Source organism: Medicago sativa, chromosome 3, assembly GCF_051527215.1.
Source record: "Medicago sativa cultivar Bolivia chromosome 3, Bolivia_mono, whole genome shotgun sequence".
Lineage (NCBI taxonomy): Eukaryota > Viridiplantae > Streptophyta > Magnoliopsida > Fabales > Fabaceae > Medicago > Medicago sativa.
Window position 1 is genome coordinate 86,845,032 of NC_140751.1, and position 12,878 is coordinate 86,857,909.

General features: G+C 31.2%; 1 pseudogene; it reads right to left on the reverse strand.

Annotated features, from left to right (window-relative positions):
• Positions 1-1,163: 1,163 nt before the first annotated feature.
• Positions 1,164-9,385, reverse strand: LOC146941389 (F-box protein SKIP23-like; annotated as a pseudogene).
• Between the last annotated feature and the right edge of the window lie 3,493 nt (positions 9,386-12,878).

The window sequence follows — 12,878 nt, forward strand, 5'->3', positions numbered from 1 at the left end:
AATTTAATAAAATGCGCTGTTTCAAAAAAATAAAATTAACTGCATGTCTATTCCATCAACTGCCGATGATAGAGGTTGTGCAATCGAATAACTAAATACAGAAAATAATTAGCTGAGTTTTTCAACTCAGCACATGGTTTCATATGTTCAATTAGTCATGAGTTACATCACTCATCGCTGATCCCAATATAAAATAGTTGCTGCAAGGAGTCACATAATGACAGTGTATTCAAATATATAGCATAGCGGAATTTGAAAAAACTACTATTGTTCCGTGAAAAGCTATTTAGTAAAAAGTGTTGTCAAACAGCGGTTATAGCGCTGTAGCATAGCGATATTTGAACAAAACACTATTTTTCCTGATCTTGAATTGACAACATTGCTTAATGATATATCACTATTTAAGATTCCTAATCCTTGACAATATATTTAGTCGGATTGAAGTTTTTACAGAGGTAGCAAGAAATAAATATTTTCAAATTTTGGGACAAATTAAACTGTTGGGGAATCATCTTTTAAGTAACATGATAAACTATGCTAACAAATATAATTTTGAAAGAGTATTACATTGATAATAACAAAAAATTTGAAAAAATTGGAAACAACAATGTTTGGACCATTTCTGCCAAGGTATCTAGAATGAAAATGTTTTTAAGCCGCTTCTAACTAAGATATACAAAGTCATGATATATTAAGATAAGAAAGCAACAACAGTAATATCATAACAATGAGCAAAAACCATAGACCCCATACTTAATAACATAGTAAGAACAATTTAATAAACAAATGCACATGATCCCTTCGTTCAAATGATGATACAGTGGTGGAAAAATAGGAAACTCAGTTTTGATTTTCATAACCAAGTAGAGAAGAAAATATTAGAAGATTCATTGAAAAGATCATAGAAATAAAGAGTGAACAAACTACTAATTAGAACCCGTTTTAATGTATCAAACATGAACAATACTAGGAATTGAAACAAAATCCCTGGTCTTCTAGAAAATAGAACACTTTGGGCAATCACTGTCACATTGTCAGGACTTAGATAATAGCAAAAGATTAAACCAAGTTTAGGAATTGAAACAAAATACCAAGTCTTCTAGGAAATAGAAAACCTTTGAAAACCATTGTCATGTTGTTGTGACATAAATAGTAGTAAAATCTTAAATTTGCAAATTGCTATGCTTTGCGCGGGAACCTGATGTTGTGTCTGGCTTACGTCCTCTTCCTTTCTTATGCCTCTGTTTAAAGTGACAAGATTTCAAGTTAGACACTAAATGGGAGGATCCGAATCCTAATAAATAATGTCATAGGAAATTTATAGTAATAAGTAAATTGATTCTCTCTTTATACTCAATTCTAAATCCTAAAATTTTAAAATAATTTGAGATGTTATTGATACTCACAAAGATTATAGGTTTATGTGATTTGACGATCCATTCCGGAGGTGGCCCTAACAAGTTGTAGTATTCAGGATAATCAGACAAAGGGGAAAGACGACCTTGATCCAAGTGAAAAATACACATCCCAGTCCCACATAGCATTTTGTTAAAAGGGAGGAATGCATCACCTGATGAATTTATAATGTTTAGCCATAGATCACTAGATACAAATTATAGCATATCATCAGTAACAAAGAAGGAACAAGAAATTGTGTACCTTTGAATTAGGTTGATGAAGGATAAACGTAGACAACTCCGACAACTATGAGAGGGGTAACTACCCTCATTCCGTCTAGCTCTAGGTTTTCTCCCCAATCTTCAGAATAATTAACCGTCTAATGGGATGACGTTTAAATAGCTAAACGGCTGAGGGCAGAGACCTCTCATTGGGCTTATCTAAATGGTCCAACCCATCACGGTCCATTTAGTAACAAAAGCCCAATCACTCAAATTCATCATATAATTAGTGCTTAACACAATAGACCATAATTTATATTATGACATCAACTTATAATAATTGATTATTGTCAATCCATAATTGATTAATTAAATAATTAATCCAACAATCTCCCACTTGGATGACAATACTCAATTACTAAAAAAATAAAAAAATTCACTTGTCATAAAGAATTTAAAAATTTAAAATTACATGTATGGTCAAAGCACTAATCATTCAAAAGAGAAGTAAGCTTTAATGCTGCAGAAATTGAATCCGATAGGGAAAACAAATCATACAGATCAAAGACTCACTTTTCTAACAAATGATGAATCTATAGTGACACGTTTGAATTAAAAAGAATATGTCACTAAAGAATAGCCCAAGCATTTTAAAAATGCTATAACAAACTCCCACTAACCCAAAATAACATAGACTTGATCAAATCATTATGAGTTACAATACTCATATATATATATATATATATATATATATATATATATATATATATATATATATATATAAGTCTGTGGTTAATGGTTCTGCCAATGAGTTTTCAATATTACAGAAGTCCTATATCCACACAGGTACACGAGTAGTAATTACTTATAGGGATAGCCTATTAAGAGTGTAATTACATATAGTCAAAATCAATAAATGTTCTACGACATTCAATTAATCCAAGTTTTACAAAAAAATGTGACTATGAAAATCCATAAAAGCAAAATAGGAAATTCAATAATCCCCAAATTGGATTAACATAGACACGTAGTTTAAAGAAAAATATGTGGATTAATGTGGCCACTAGAATGTCAATAACAAAAGAACATTTATGATTATCTCAAATTATAAGTACCACAAGAACACAATATCATACTCGATAGGAGTATTGATATTATACATTGTACTTACTATTTATGACCTCAAAAATGTGGAATGTTGGTAAAACAAAAACACAACTTATATTTTCATGCCAAGAAGTTATTGTGCATATTCCAACAAAATTGACTTAAGCATCCAATTATGATGCTCATTGAGATCGATAGAATTTTAACATATATCTCAATATAATAGAATGAGACTAAAGTTTAAAGTCTCTTAAGTTATGCCATATTTTATAGTGTGCACAAGAGTAGGGGTGGGAATAGGCCAGGCCGGCCTACAGGGGCCTTCGGCCTGGCCTTTTAAGGCCTGGCCTGGCCTGGCCTGTTTAGCAAAAGATGGCAGGCCTAGGCTTTTTTTTAAGCCTATATAATTAAAAAGGCCAGGCTTAGGCCAGTAAAATAGCCTATTAGGCCTGACAGGCCAGCCTCTATATTTGGACTGGATGAAGCATTCATAATAATTGGGCCTTAGTTAACCAATTCACGTTTGGGCTGAATGATCCGCTCCAACCTCTAGAACACCTTAATATAAATTGAGAATGATAGAAAACCCTAATAGAAATGCCTCCACTTCCTCACTCTTTCATACCCACATCCTCTGGTCTGCCTCTTCAATTCCAAACCAATAAATCTAAAAAACAATATCTAGTTTATAGAAATTGGCTATTAGATGCAAAGTACCTAACAACCAATCCTTATTTTGATCAATTGGCGTGTCTCTATTTTTTTTCTCAGATCTACGTTTGTCCAGCTTATATCAATTTCTCAGATCTACGTTTGGTGGTCTAGATTATATCACAGTTTCAAAGTCTATGTAAAATTAATTGTCAAGTATTGTGATGTAACTATTGAGAGATTTCATCCCTTTTCTCATACATCTACTTTTCTTTTCCAATCAATACCATGTTTGTTTTACACTAACCAATCCATAGATTTCATTGTCACGGTTAAGCCAAAGTATTTGGAACGGCCTTCTGTTTGCTTGAATCATTCTTTTATTTTTTCATAAGATCTTGAACAAAGATAAATATTGTAAAAATACTGTAATTTTTATTTAGAATATATTGTGATATTTTGACGATGATGATTTTGATAAGTGTCATGAAATGTTTTGTAAATTAACGTTTTTGTAGAAAATAATGCTAATTCCATTGTTGGTAAAATTAGTTTAGAAATTTATCTACAAAAAGTTGGAGTAATGCTTGAACAACTACGTAGATATGAAGGTGAAAAAATGAACGTGTATTCAATCTCAAAATAAAATAGGCTATGAAATAAAACAGGCTTTTAAATAGGCTAAAAGGCCAGATAGGCTTTTAAATAGGCCAGGCCAGGCCTAAAAAATGAGCCTACGACAGGCCATAGGCCAGGCTCAGGCCTTTGAAAATTATCGTAGGCCAGGCTCAGGCCTCCTAAAGCCTGGCCTGGCCTGGCCTATTCCCATCCCTACACAAGAGTATATGGCGATAACGACAATAATATTGTGTACACATTTCTCTTGATCTCACATATATATATATATATATATATATATATATATATATATATATATATATATATATATATATATATATATATATATATATATATATATATATATAAACAAGAGTGAGATTTCTCATTTGAGCTCATAATATATAATATTGTGTACACAGTCCCACTGATCCCACATATATATATAAACAAGAGTAAGTGGAATTCTCATTAGTGATCACTGATACAAAATATTATAATAATGTAATATTCAACAGTGGGATACTCAATTACTAGTGCAAGATCATCAACATAAGTGGTTATATAATTTTAGCCAATAGAGTTTCATGAACTCAACCACATATTTTGCACATGAGCATAGCAGGATTATTAACACAAGTGGTAACTCAAAGATAATATGAAACCCCATAAATACATATTTTATCAATGGCAGATATTATCAAGAATTCGGTTTCGTAGTTAACCACATATTCTGCATTTACAATTAAGGAGAACGTAAATTTTCATCTAAGAAATTTATAACACAAAATCTCCTTTTTCACAATTAAAATTCCGAAGAATTTTATAAATATAGTAACCTTTATATGACATAGTATGATGATTATATAAAAGGTTTATCATCATATGAGTGAGATAAGTCTCTATTATTATAAAATAGGATATGAGACTCTATTCACAATTTTAATAACTCACTCAAAACTCAAATGTTACAATTATACTTACACAAATTTGAGAAACAATTAGGTTACAAGCAACAGAAATACACAAGACTTATATTTTATTATTATTGAGGATATAAAAGAAAATAGTCATAAGCTTCCATAAGTATTAAAGAATAGTAATAGCATAATTAATATCCTCAATATAAGTCTCTATTTCATATCTAAAATATGAAAACAAATAAATATATTTGTTTATGAGATATAGTTAGTTGACATGTAGAATTTTTATCACTTGTTGAAGAATGATATTTTCTCCACTTGGTGGAGAATGATAGTTAAACTATCTTACCCACAAAAGGATGATTATGTTAAGTAATGTCATACCGATAGGGTATGTCCATCACGTTACACAATACATAACAATGATTCTCCCACTTGATAGAGAATAGACAATGATAGTTGAATTAAAAAGGTTTGAAAGATATTTTAAATAAAATATTCAACTATTTCTCTATCACAAAATGATATGTTAAGTAACGTCACACCGATAGGGTATGTCCGTCACTCACATAACAAAGGGATAGTAGCAATCCGATATATTTATATATATATAAAAAACACATTTAGGTAGAAATTTAATTCAAAATGTAATAATATTGGATTGCAAAATTTATACAATTTTCTACATGTCTTTTAACAAAGTAACTTACTTATATTAATCTCATTCAAGGATCTTAACGATAATAAGTAAGAACTATATCATCACAATGTACCATTCTTATGTCTTACAAAATTTAAACATTGATAGAGTATTCTAATTATAATTGACATAAGTATAAACATTTTAGGTACATTGAATAATAACAATTATATTAATAACAACACACCGATAGGGTATGACTGTTACCAATATAATGCTAATCTATTTAACAAAATTTGCATAATTGTACCCACGATAGGTGAGATTACAATTATACAAATAAATAATGTTTATGCTTAAGATAATATGATACAATAATATCATGCATAAATAATTATACTTAAATTTACTCAACTTCGGTCATATTCAAATGATAGAAAAATGTGCTTAACAATATTTTAAATTAGCACATCATAAATATGACTTTAGAATTTCTTTTATATGAAGTAGTATAATAACAAAAGTTGTTATTTGGAATAGAAGTGTGTCAAATAGTTTTCTAATTTATCCAGAAAAGAACTCTTAGAATAAAATTTTTCAATACTCCCACTATAAATTAGAAAAAAACACAAATACAAAATGGAGCATTATAGTAAGAAAAAAGTATATAACAACAGAGTTCTGTTTATAATATTCTGAAAAAGGATTTCACTTCTATATAGGATATCATAATTGCACAACAAAAGAGAAGAAGAACTAAATTTCTTCATATGTGCAATAATAAGCAATATAAGTCACAAGAGGATAAAATAATTAAATAACAACTTACCTCGCAGAGTGTGACATTCATCCTTATACTTAGAGCCAATGCCTTTTGATGACTTAACGAGAATATCTTATAATATAGTCATCTCAAAATATTCCACAATAGAGAATAAACAATTATAAATAAGCATATGTGAGACTCTAATTAAAAAAATAAATCAATATGATTTATATAAGAATTCAGATGTAAGGATGATACATATTTTAAAAATTGCCTCCATTCTTAATAAGTTGTTTTGATAATAGTTAACGGATAAACAACAAAGAGGGGTACAAATTTTAATTCATAATTAGAATTTTAGCATTATTCACTATATATAAAATATATAGTTTAATATTATTGTGATCCAAATATTTAATTGCGACAAGACACATAATAATATTTGTCACAAAATTTAGAGTAATAAACTACGGGTCTAGATTAGAGAGTATAGTAGAAAGCATAATGTTTATTAAAGAGAAATATGCCAATTTTAAATTCAATTAATATAAATGACATATATATACAACTCACTATACTCATTCTGAAAACAAAATATTATGAGGACCCATCAAAACAATTTGTGACAAGAATCAATGACAAGTGTCTTAGTTTAAATATGTCGCCAAAAAATGATCTATTAGTAAATTTTGGATCTTTATGCTAAAACAATATGAATTAAAGAATATATTATATTCAATATATTTGACATTAGAATTAATAAATTGAACCTTCTAGAAATTCACAATAGTAACATTTCAATTGATTAAATAGTTAGTGTTACTAATGTAAGAGTGAATTTTCAAAATAGTTTAGGCTCAAATATTGAGAATATATGATTTGAAGAGAAATTATTCTCAACGATCCTTTTAAGATTTGACAAAATTTTGAAACCCATAAATCAAGAATAGTAAAATAGTCAAGTTATTCTTGACACGACAAATAATTTTGAGGGTATCAACAAATCTCAAAATATATATTAATATAGAATATTTGATAGAATATTTGATGCAAGAATATAAGTCTGAGTCTAAGAATTTTTCACAATTATAACACTTTAAAAAGAATAAATTTACATAAGTTTTATATTTTAGACTCAAATCTTCAAAAGAACATAAGATGTTCATAAGTGTTATATTTTTATTATATTTTTTTTTTATTATTTACCAATTTTCCCCTTAAGCGGATTCTATTGACCCGACTGCGACCCGATACGATCTCGTTGAACAGGGAACATAAAAGAATTGGCTTGAATCATAGATGGTGTTCACGTTTATGTAGGTAAAACAAAATTATAATACCTCATCATGTAATTGAGAATGTATATTCCAATAAAACTATCAAACATTAATGCATCGACTTTATGAGAATGAACACGGTACAATTGGAAAACACAAAATTCATATATTCACACAATTCAATCAGTCAAAAAAAGGTTTCAATTGCAATCAAATATTTAAGGGTTTGTGTGAATTATGAATTATTCAGCCACGTAAAACAAAGACCGATTGCAATTCAACAAATAGCCATAACATGTATCTATTTGGCTCTGATACCAATTGATGAATTTATAATGTTTAGCCATAGATCACTAGATACAAATTATAGCATATCATCAGTAACAAAGAAGGAACAAGAAATTGTGTACCTTTGAATTAGGTTGATGAAGGATAAACGTAGACAACTCCGACAACTATGAGAGGGGTAACTACCCTCATTCCGTCTAGCTCTAGGTTTTCTCACCAATCTTCAGAATAATTAACCGTCTAATGGGATGACGTTTAAATAGCTAAACGGCTGAGGGCAGGGACCTCTCATTGGGCTTATCTAAATGGTCCAACCCATCACAGTCCATTTAGTAACAAAAGCCCAATCACTCAAATTCATCATATAATTAGTGCTCAACACAATAGACCATAATTTATATTATGACATCAACTTATAATAATTGATTATTGTCAATCCATAATTGATTAATTAAATAATTAATCCAACATCACCAACAAAGATAATACAATTTCCTTTGACAACAGACAAATCTGAAGCAGAAGCAAAAAACGAACATCCATTCCCCAAGAACAAAACTCTATCCCCTAAACTCGGCAACTTGACCCATTTCTTCTCTTTCTCATCAAGCCTAAACACATCAATCCTGAAACCATCTTCACCAGGGAACCCAACACAATGAGAGTGATAAATGTCCACTAGCAATAATTCACCCTCACTCTCTACCAGGAATTTCACGTCCCCTCCTCCATACACCAAAGATTCAGCCACTAACTGGACACTATAGTCTGGTCCAATCGCAAATGTCCGACCACCTTTATTGACCACACAAAATCTCTTTTTAAACACACAGATGTCTTGAAAACACATTGCATGTGGGGCATCGGTGTCCAACGCTCTTCGTGACAACGGAACAGTATTGGATGGCCATCACGGTTCAATGTGCCGAGAACAAGAGGTTCCCTTTGGCATGTGACAGCAACTACCTTTTTAAACCGTCCTAAAGGTAGAAATTCAGCTAGTGGGTTTTCATAAGAGTACACGAGTGGGTTTGCGCTTGGTTTAAAATAACTTTTTTTGATGTCAAGGAAGAAGTCAGTTCCCAAATGGACGGAAGAGAATTTCTTGAAGTCAAGCACGTTTGGGAAACAATAAGAGGAAGACGAGTTACTTGGGCAGAGTGGATGGAAGAGTTGGGTTTAGCCATGAAAGTTTTTTTGAGTTCTAATCAACCAAGGGTGGAGGTTTTGTTGTTGTTCTTGTTCTTGTGGGGGTTTGATGAGGAGGAGACTGTTTTGGTAGACTCACACTCAAAGGATATTGATTCAGCATTAATATGTGGTGGTAGATGGAAGGGAACTCTAGGATGGTGGTGGTGATTTGAGACGGGAGAACTCCGCCACGTCGAACAAACCGATAGAAAGCTAATGACGTCGTGGTCATCGTCGAGTCTTTCCAAAATCAAATTGAAAAGTTTCTTAGGGAGTTCAGACCAGTTTGCCTCCGCCATGATCATGGTGCTTTTCGTTTGTCTCTTTTGTATCGTAACACAGTAGAAGAGAACTAGAAAAGTTTATGTTATATTTGTTATGTTATTGGTATCCTAAAAAAAATATAGTTTGTTACCAGGTAATTTTTTTTAGGGAAAGTTCGTTACCACTTAATTGTTAAGTTTTATAGATATTCGTTGTTTAACTTAAAGGCGTACAAGAAGAGAATGTAAGGTTGGGGTTCGAACCACGTACACGACAAAAAAAGAAGAAGAGAATTTTCATTTTTCATGGATATTCTAACAGTGTTGTTAAGATTTGTTATGGAGTAAAATAGTCACATTTGGTCTCTGACTCTGCACATCCCTATTACAAAGGGTATATGACTTAGGATTAAATACAAAATAATATCTGGACATGCATTTCCGTTATCAGTTTAGTCCGTGACATTAAAAACTTGAAATTTGCTCTCCACCCAGCAACTTTTGCTCGCGCCCTGCACTGCTTCCAAATATACCCTTGCGTTAGTTAAGTCACATAGCGTGACTTAACTAACGCACGTTGTAAGCCATGCGCGACTTAAATCATGCACCACTGGCCTATGCGCGAGTTAACTCACGCACGTTGGCCGGTGGTCAGAACTGAAGAACAAACGTTTTTTTGGTCTGTGGCCAATGTTTCAATATTCAATCCACACGTTTTCTACCAAATTTTACACGTTTTTTGACCACATTAATGGTATTTACCACCTATACTACCATTCCCACCTATAAATACCCCTCCATACTTCCCTAATTCCTCACACCATACTACTTTCTCCCCCTCATCACTCTCTCCCTCTATTTCTCTTCTTTCTTTTTTTTCTTTTCAATATTCTCTTTGGGGTAAAAGGTGATCAATTTTCGTCGGGGTAAAGTAGTGAGTAGCCGACTTGGGGAAATGATCGACCCTTGGGATAATTTTAAACCTGTTTTTTTAACCGCAGAAACTTTTTACCGTGGGTAAAAAGATCTTCTTGTGTTAAAAAAAAAACATATTTAAATTTAGCCCAAGGGTTGATGATGTATTTTCCCCAAGAAGGCTGCTCACTATTTTACCCCACGAAGATTGATTACTTTTTACCCCAAGGAGAAAATAAGTAGATTTAGTGAATAAGTTCAAATTTATCATATGAATTATTGTAATGTAATTTATGAATTATTAATAAAATGAGAGATTATTTATGCCTCAATTTTGTTCCTTTGTTTTATATTTGTTGTATTTACCTTTATTTATATTTGTATTGTATTTACCTTTATTTATATTTGTATTAATTTAAAGAATAATATCGAATCAATAATTTAGAATAAAATTAAGAAAATAATTTAGATTAATGTAAACAAAATAATTTCAAAATAAAGTTAATAAAATAATTTTGAATAAAGTTAATAAAGTTAAGAAAATAACATAATTTGAATAAAGTTAATATAAACAAAATAATTTTGAATAAGTTAATAAAAATAATTTGAAAAAGTATCCTTGCGCCACTTAACTTGCGCCACGTGACTTAACTTGTGCAGTAACTTACACTTGCGCAAGTTAACTAGCGCATGGGCATTTTCGGCATGGCTGCAGGGTGCGAGCAAAAGTTGCTGGGTGGAGAGCAAAATTCTAAAAACTTCTGTTAACTGATAAGGTGACATGAGCCCACTTGGGTTGACCCAGTGGTATTGGCTTGGGACCTGGGAGTTTGTTCCTCTTCAATGTCTCAGGTTCGATTCTCTCTGGAGTCAATTTGGGCGGGTTAATTTAACTTCTTCATGTGAATGAGGTGTTATAGGGAAATAAAGTGAATGTACAAAATGGTCGCTTTGGTCTCTGAGCCAAAAATCAATATCCCCAACTTAAATCTTCCTAAATCTCATCTAATTTCCTCTTTTGTTCAAAATCAATTCCTTTTGTTGTTGTTGTTAATTATTTAGATTGTATTGAATTATAATGTTTATAAGAAATAACCACATTTTACTCCTCTTCCAAAAATTATATTCTTTCCCTCATTCTATAGTGTAAGTGTCGTGAAGTTGATTAGTATGTTTCTACATGCATGTTTGATAAATGTGTTTTAGTAGAAAATAACTTTTGGTTGAAACTATTTTCGATCATGTTTAGTTAAGACAAAGTTTGAAGGCGGTCATGTTTAGTTAAGACAAAGTTTGAAGGCATTTGACATGAGATATACTATTAATTATAATAGTCCACACCATATAAACAAGACTCATATGATTGGCAACACAAAAGATTTGTTCCTTTTTTACCACAATTCTCCACCGATTAACAATAGGAATTGGATTCTCTCCTGCCTTTTTTATGCAGCCCCCTTCCCTTCTTTGATCCAATGGTTGATTGACTCATAAATGAACAAAAAAACAGCACCAAAGAAAGAGAAAAGGGTGAATGAATGACTTAGATTATAGCAAAACAAAAAACATGAGAGAAATGGTTGGAGATGATCCAAATCCTTAACAATAGCAAAAAAAGAAATTGATTTTGAACAGAGAGAATTAGATGAGATTTAGAGATTTAAGGATTTGGGAATTAAATTTAGGATTCAGGGATTTGAGAATCAATTTGGAGATATTGATTTTCGGTTAAGGGACCAAAGTGAAAAACATAAACATGATTTTTTTGGATCTTTTTACAATTTGAAAGTTACAAATATTTGTATTTGGAATTTTAATCAAAATCAAAATTTTGTACTATAAAATACAATTCATAATTTATAAAACCAACACTAGTTATAATAATGGGATTTTGGTTGTGCATTATTTCCTTCATGATTTTCATTTTTATTAATGGTTTGTCTCTTTTGCTTATGAATATTTTCAAGCAATTTGAGCACATTACGTAATTAATCAACAATGAAGCGTTTAATTTTGAACTCGTGAAGGGTGTACCAACCATAGGCGATGAGCTGCTTAATACATTGAAATTAGCTCTACATTGTGTTGTTTCATCACCAGCTGTTAGGCCATATATTAAGCAAGTTTTGTAGCAAGTGTTGTTACTCCAGATGAGCCACGATGATTGTTTGAATCTTGTTCTGGTTCCCTCCAACCCTAGCCAAGTGGCGGTTTTGCTATTCAAGCATCTTTGATTATGAAATTAAGCTTTTTAATTAGAGAGAAGTACATACCCATTTCATAATCAATAATAATAAAAATGTCAGGGGAAGAAGGTTCTTACTTTTTTACAAATACAACTCGGAGGATTCATATCCGTGTATACTAATGATATTGTATGCAAAGGTAAATAAACTAGTTGCTTTGAACATATTGTATACAAAGAGGTGTTCAATAAATGATAATATGAAAGAAAATATTATAGAAAATATATGCCATATGTAAATATTGTAGAAAATAATGCTACTATATGACGGTAAACCTTTTGTGTCAATTGATAAGATTATTGAATAATTATCGCATTCAATTTCAAGACAACAATTTTGTTATAATGCTTCCAGTTGATGCAAAACACTCTGCG